Below are 8,313 nucleotides of genomic sequence, written 5' to 3'. Positions count from 1 at the left end.
GCAGAGAATATACATTCGAACGTACTTAACGGAATGGTGTCTGAATATTCCATGTGACAAGGGCAGAACCCCCAGGAAGAAGGAAGGGTTCCTTTTCTCTCCTTCCCTCCTGGTTACCTGTTCCACACTCCTTTGCCCCAAGCGAGACTCATTTTGTTTGTTTTTTAGGGGAGAAATGGTACAAATGAAGCCCAGCCCCATGCTTTTTCTCTCTCTCTCTTTTTTTTAAGTCTAATTCAGGACAGAAAAAGCTTTCATCAAAAGAACAGATGTCATCTGCTTTGGTCCTTTGTGGTGGTTTTATTTTATTTTATTAAAAAAATTTTTTTCTCCCACAGAGGAGGCTCATTTAAACATAATGAAGGGGCAACAAGAGTCCTCTCACAGAGGTGGCTCAGATTCAGTTGGACTCAAGGGAGGGAGACCAAACAAGGCGATGTCCTGTCCACCGGGCTCCCCTCCGCAGGGCCCCAGCAGCTGCATTTCAGATGCAAATGGGAGACGAGGGTGCGGCGGGGGAGGGGAGGGAAAGGGCCCAGGAAGCTGACGTGCAGGTGTTGAGGATTCCAGACAGCCTGGCAACAACAGGCTCTGAAAACACAGAGCTCTCAGACGGAGCGGCCTGAGAGCGCTTGCTCGGAGGGCTCAAGTGGCCCCGCAGCTGCACTGGACATTCATTTTCAGAGCCATCAATGGACCCTGTATTGAAAATATGAGGGCCGGCAAATGGCACGTTCGTTCGGAGAAAGGAAACGCTTTGGGAAGGGAGGGAACCCCAGGCCTGGGGCCTTTGCCTGGGCTGAGCTCATGACTGAAATCCACGAACAGGCATGAAGCAGATACTCGCTGTATGACCCTGGTGTCCTGGGGCTGGGAGGAATCCAGGAATGGAGTCCAGCCCTCTCATTCTGTAGAAAATGCATGGCAGGGGCCTGTGTGGCTTGCTCCTGGTCACAGAATGTGTGAGGGGAACTCTCAGCGCAGAGTCCAGGGGGTGGCATCTATGGAGCCCTCTCTGTGTAGACAATGCTCAGCATTTTGTGTGCGTGGTTTAATTTGCGCAACAGAACTCAGAGACAGCTTTTATTACTTCTGTGGTTAATATAGAGAAATTGAGGCTTTGGTGAATTTAACACCTGTTTCAAGTCAAAAAGCTCCTAAATCATAGAAACATTGTCAGGATTTGAACCTAGGTGTGTATGTCTTATTCCAAAACTCATGACTCTTTCGTTACACTTCATTCCTGACTCCTGGGCAAATAGTCTGTTCTCTCAAGCATACACACACACACACACACACACACCTGTACATACGCAAATAATGTGTCTATTCCCATATATGTAAAATGCACGAATTTATATATATATATATATATACCCACACAAACACATGCATATATATGTATCTTGAAACATGGAACTTTAGACTTCAGACAAATAAATATTAAGCTATAGCACTATTGAATTCGGTTATAGAAGAGTTACGGTTAGGATTGGCGACAATCCCCTGTACTGTGTCTGGCACACAGTGAGTATTCAATAAATATTTGGATTTGAATTCTCCCTTTGCATTTTTCTTAGAGACAGAACCTAGTGTCTACTAATATTATTACTCCTGTGAATCCTACACATTTGTATTGTGCCTATAATCTACAAGACACATTCACACCTATTAGCTCGTTGCATCTTGGTAACACCCATGTAAAAAAGCTGAGCAGAGCCACTAGTGCCATTTTATAGAAGAGGAAACTGAGGCTAAGGGAGATCAAATACTCTTCCCAGAGAAAGCTGCGAGGTGAGCCCGAGTTTGCTCATCCCAGCATGTTGACAGAAGCTGTTCGGTGAGGGGCAACTAATAATGGGGATCAGAGGGAGAAAGCCATCAAAACACGGGTTCCCCTGTTACCTCCTGAAAGATGCTGTGGCTCAAGGTTCAGAGGCCCAGGTTCTCAGAGAGACAATCCAAAACCCTGTGAGGCTGTGAGTGTGGGAGTGGTGCTAGGAGGTGAGGTGACCATGGAGAGGTTACCCGGGGGAGGTGAGACTGCGTGGGTGACTTCCTTTGCACCGATGTGTCATCCTCAGTACCTGTCTGAGGACTGTGGCAATCGCTGTGTGAGTGCCCACAGACAAGCGCCCACGTGGGCAGACAGTGCCCATGACTTACTGGGGACATGGTCAGAGTCCCAGCCTATGGTAGGGTAGGTCCTGGGTTTCTGGGTCCCCCTATAGAGCACTGGCTTTGAGCAGTTCTGTGACTTCAATCAGAGATTCTGAGACCAGTCACTGCCACGTGGGTGGACCCACAGTCCCACTCCTTCCTCGGGAAAAATAACTCAGCAATATCTCCTACTAATGAGTAGGCTGGGAGTGTGAGCTGTGTCTTTGAAGGATGGTGCAGTATAAAGTCTGAGCTTTATAGAGTTGTGAGGTACTTGGATCAGATGCCTATTTTGTGGCTGGGAACACTGAGGATCAGAGGATAAAAGTGACTGTGTTTATTACCTCATGCCTATCTTTTGGGGTTCCCCCATGGCTCAACCATAGAGTCCGCCTGCAATTCAGGAGATGCGAGTTTGGTCCTGGCTTGAGAAGATCCCTGGAGGAGCACATGGCAACCCACTTCCGTATTCTTGCCAGGAGAATTCCACGGACAGAGGAACCTGGTGGGCTACTGTCCATGAAGTTGCGAAGAGTAGGACACAACTGAGCAACATGCATGCACGCCTGTCTTAATATTTCATTTATTCAAAAAACGTCTACGTAGGCATTCTGTGGAAGGATCTGCCTCCAAGAATCTTCCAGTCTGTTGGACAGAGACGTGTATAAACAAGAAGTCACAATGGTGCTTAGTGAGAGTGACCATGTTTTGAGAGAGGGCTCAGAGAAGGAGGTACCAGTGCATTTCTGAGCATCTGAAAGGGCCAATCAACAGAGGTGACATTTTAGCTGAATCTAGAAAGATAAACAGTGTTGCCAAAGGCAGAGAAATGCTTACCTGTGAGAAAGAACAACATGTTCAAAGACCCAGAGGAGGAAAGAGATTATTGATACCAGGATTCTGAGGACTGGCTCCCCCAGGGGATATCTGTGTGCATAAGCTTTCGAAACCAGAAGGTGGACAGGTCCTGGATCACCAGACTGAGCAGTCTGGGCTGTTTCTTTTAGGAATTGGAAAAGCACTGCAGGATGTTACGTAGGATGAGAATAACGTTATAAGTGTGGTTTGGACATAGCATTCTGTGGACAGTCTGGAAAAGACTGATGAGAGACAGGGGTCAGTTAGAACATGCCTGAAAAAGTCATAGTAAATAGTATCAGAAGGCCACTCTTCTCACTCAGAAGAGTCAGCTGTAAGTAGGGAAGGAGAGGAAGAAATGGAGTGAGATATTCAAGAGCTGAAATTGACCTGGATCGTGGAGTGATGGGGGGGGTACGGGTCAAGGAGGAGCCCAGGAGGGGTCTAGATTAGGTGATTGGGTAGATGTTAGTACAGCTAATGAGAAGAAGAGCTGAGGGAGGTGGGTAGGTGGGGCATTTTCAGTTTTAAACTTGTTGCATGTGCCATGTATGGGGATGTTAAAGTGATGATATAGGTGGAAAAAACAGTATGGACCCTGAACGAAGCCAAGATTGGCAGTCAGGCAGCTGTCAGGATTAGAACCCGTTCACAATGATTTTGGTGATAAGGGATAATTTTTAAAACCAGTTCATCAAAACTGGTATTCAGATGTGTCTCAGTCCTTGGGATAAAAGCCTCCAGAGGGCAGAAGGACATCCAGCATCTGCTCTGGAAGGTCCCTCTGGGCTGATAGGAGTTAGTTCATGGTGAGGTGAGGTGAGGGGTCATGGGAGGGCGCTCAGGCCCCGCCTGTCTGCACTGTGTCAGAGCCAGGAATTTACCAGGGTCAAGTCCCTTTATCTTGGAGCATCCTTCATCAGATAGTGTATTCACTCATTTCCTCTTCAACCCCCATACCCTTCCCACTACTACCACCTCCTCACCTTAGTCACTGGAGCTGAGTCATCCTTTGAGCCTATTCTAGTCACCTTCCCCTCTGTCAGGATGGAAAGAGTTTGACAGGAGTCACCCGGCATGGGTGTTGCCATCTGCTGGCCAGACTGGAACGAGGGAATGGGTCTCAGACTCCGGGTTCCAATCCCTCGTTTGCTTCCTGGGAGGCCGAGGGGGAAGTAAGGCTGACCAGTCTCTGTGACTCCAAGAAACAAAAAGAGAAATAGGAGTTGATGTGGGCGGAACACCTCTGGGGTGCCAGGCACATGCCAGATCTGTTAACATCCATCTGCCATCACAGTGGCCTTAGGCAAGTGGTGTTCTTCTCAGATGGGGAACACGAGGATCGTGACATTAAGCCATTTTCCCAAGGTCACATAGCAAGTATATCAGAACGATTTCCAAGTTCACACTCTTTCCACTACATTCCTCTGTGATTGCTCTATCATGTCTGGGGGAGGATGGCATTCCAGTCAACTCATGGTTGAACACCTTCTGGGTGCAAAGCGTAGCACTGGAGAGGTTAATAGAAGCATCTTGCTCTTGAGAAGCTCACCATGGCATGCTGGAAAACTTTGAACCTTTGATTGACTCACTCAGGATTATCTGAGCACCACTGATGAGCAGAGCCCTCACGGGGGCTGTGGAGATGGAGGAGGCAGGGGCTCAGCATGGGCAACTGTAACACTGACCTCGGGAAGCCGTGGGAAAGCAGAGGAAGGGGTTTTTCATAATCTATGAAGATTTCAAGGAAGATTTCTCGGAGTGACTTTTCTTTTTTTTTTCCAAACTTTAAACTTTTTATTTGTACTGAGGTATAGCCAATACAACAATGTTGTGACAGTTTCAGATGAACAGTGAAGAGACTCAGCCATACATATACACGTATCCATTCTCCCCCAAACCTCCCTCCTATCCAAGCTGGCACATAACACTGAGCAGAGTTCAATGTGCCGTGTAATAGGTCCTTGTTGGTTATCCATTCTGAGTAAGCAGTGTGTACATGTCGATCCCAAACTCTCTAAGTATCCCTTCCCCTAGGCAACTGTATGTTTGTTTTCTAAGTCTGTGAGTCTCTTTCCAGAGTGACTTTCTGACTGACATCAAGACTGAGGCTTAAAAAAAAAAGACTGAGGCTTGTATAGACAGCGTATGTAGGGAAGGAAGCCAGGGCTGAGATACAGGAAGTACAGGCTGAAGTACAGGAAATGGCAGGCATAAAGGAGAGTAGCGCGGCTTAGCAGATGTCAGGGAGCTGTCGGATTGTTGAGCTAAGGTTTCAGAGCCCCACCATTAAGAGAGAACCACTGAAGCTCTGAGTATTTGTGTGTTCTCCTGCTGACCCATCCACCAACTCTTCTTTGCATTTACTCCCTTTACTTCTCCCTTGATGTCAGGTGCCAGGGTTTAGGGGACAACAGAACATAAAAAACAGGGACAGTCCCTGCCATCAGGGAGATTAGGGACCCATATCAGAAGGTCACAATTCAATGGATGTTTGCAAACTTGGAGAGTGTTCAGAAGGAAAGGAAGATGATGTAAGAGACCACGGAACGGGAGGATGCGTTTTGGGGGAATGTTCTGGTAAGGAAAGACAGCTTTGAAGAAACAGCACTTAAGTTGAATTTGAAAAAAAATATATAGAAGTAATTAGTTTCTCTGTGTGTGTGTCTGCTGAATGGATGGTGGAGACAGGGGTAGGGGGCAGAGAATATCATCCCAGTAGCAAGGCTTTGACAAAAAGGAGACAAATGATGTAATAAGCAGCCTAGCAAAATAATAATGCAGGGTGGTCTAGAAGCTGTTGGCACATCGTTGGGATCCCTGAGTCGTTATTGAAGCCATGCCCTAATGCTTATCCTGGGAAACAGCAGCTATGTCTAGTACTGATGATAGTCCTTGGCTTTGCTCTGTGACTAGGACATTTGGGTCCTAGTGTCTCCGTTTGTAGAGTGTAATAGAACTTACCTGTGTGCTTTTCAGAATACTGATAATAAGAAATGACAAAATACAAGTTGTCTAGAGACATTTCCTCAAGGATTAACAATTTGGAGCTGATATAAAAAGTCAGAAAAGAGCTTCAGAGTATTAATTAAACATACCTGCCCACACTCACACACAGTCCAGGACTTCATGATGTCCACTTCTAGTAGACAGATGTGAGACTTTATTTCTACATCTACCTATCTTTAAGTAAGGAGGTGGGATGTGAAGAGGTGCAGGGCACTGACATCCCCTCTGTGCTCCTTGGAAATCTCATGAGAAGAGAACGCTGCTTTAATCTCCCTCCATTTCTAGCACGCTTTTCCTTCCTGGGCTACAAAGGGGCTTCAGTTTGGAGCCAAAGCACATCAGACACAAGGATTAGTGTCTGAGCTGGGGGAAGAATCCAGATTTCCACAGCACTAAGCTTCCACTTTCTGAGAGTGAAAGTTCTGGCAGAGTTTTCTGGTTGTTATTCAAGAGCCTAAGAACACTGAGATCCCGCAACCTTCAGAGACCAATGAGAAAGTGTGTCCATGTTATTCAGTGTATTCTCGTCCTTGAGAGTGTGAAGGGAGGGACGGTCCTCAGAATGTCAGTGGGCATTTGACCTCTAGCCTTGGTTCTGCCATGTATTGAATGTATGACCTTGAACATAGTCACTTGCCAGATCAGAGGGAAATTTCTCCAACTCCAAAACAAGGTGGTTGGTCCAAGGTCTCTTACCTGCTGTGCCTCTAGGAATTGAAGCCCTCCAGGAAGACCCTGGGTTTTGTTGAATCTGAACTCAAATCTGGGTTTTGGATTGCTGTCTGCCCATGTTTGCTACTGGAAGGGCCCCCTTTCTTGCTTGCTGATGCCCTATCACCTAATCCCAAGCAGCAAATAGGTTTTTTTTTTCCTCCCATTTTCAGTACCAGCATTTCATGGATGATTTCCACATAATTTCAAGTTTTTCTGTTGATGAGGGCCCCGTAAGTCTGAGCTAATACCAAATTCACTTTCATTTTTTAACACAGGCAATGCAGTGACTGCTCAGGGCAAGGCAGGTCAAGTTCAAGGTGATGGATGGCATGATCAGGAATGGCTGGGTGGGATGTGTAGATTGGTTTGGTCTCAACAACCAATAATTAGAGCTTTCTTCTTCACTCCTACCTCCATTGCTCTATTTCTAGCTAACTGAGAATGAATTTCCCTGATAGTTAAAGCTTTGCTTGTGAAATTTGATAAATTAAAATAAAACATACAGTTCTACATGTTCATATATACATATATGTAAGTACATACATACACACACACAAAAATATAATACCATACATACAATTATTCATATATATATGTATTATGCACACACACATATTCTATGATTTGCTTCCTGTATATTCCCTGATTTCTTTTTTTCTTTTTTTTGTCTATTCCATGGGACTTGTAGGATCTTAGTTCCCCAACCAGGGATCAAACCCAGGCCCACTTCAGTGGAAGCTTGGTGTCCTAACTAAACTAAACCACAAGAGAATTCTCTCCCCTGATTTTAATACAACTCTGCTCCCCAGAGTTGGTGCAGACCAGGAAAGGAAAGAGGTAAAGTGCCTCAATGCTATAAGAAAGCCTGTTAGGGAGGAGCTTTGCCCTTTCTTCAGTACTGAGTTCAGTTCAGTTCAGTCGCTCAGTTGTGTCCGATTCTTTTCGACACATCACCATCTCCCGGAGCTTGCTCAAACCCATGTCCATCGAGTTGGTGATGCCATCCAACCATCTCATCCTCTCTTGTCCCCGTCTCCTCCTGCCTTCAATCTTTCCTAGCATCAGGGTCTTTTCCAATAAGCCAGCTCTTCGCATCAGGTGGCCAAAGTATTGGAGTTTCAGCAGCAGCATCAGTCCTTCCAGTGAATATTCTGGACTGATTTCCTTTAGGATGGACTGGTTTGGTCTCCTTGCAGTCCAAGGGACTCTCAAGAGTCTTTTCCAACACTACATTGCAAAAGCATCAATTCTTCAGTGCTCAGCTTTATAGTCTAACTCTCACATCCATACATGAGTACTGGAAAAACTATAGCTTTGACCAAATGGACTTTTGTTGGCAAAGTAATGTCTCTGTTTTTTAATATGCTGTCTAGGTTGCTCATAACTTTTCTTCCAAGGAGCAGGCATCTTTTTAATTTCATGGCTGCAGTCACCATCTGCAGTGATTTTGGAGCCCAAGAAAATAAAGTCTGTCACTGTTTCCATTGTTTCCTCATCTATTTGCCATGAAGTGATGGGATCAGATGCCATGATCTTAGTTTTTTGAATGTTGAGTTTAAGCCAGCTTTTTCA

The sequence above is a fragment of the Dama dama genome, chromosome 19 (genome assembly GCF_033118175.1).
Source record: "Dama dama isolate Ldn47 chromosome 19, ASM3311817v1, whole genome shotgun sequence".
NCBI lineage: Eukaryota > Metazoa > Chordata > Mammalia > Artiodactyla > Cervidae > Dama > Dama dama.
Note: the sequence above shows the minus strand (reverse complement) of the source record.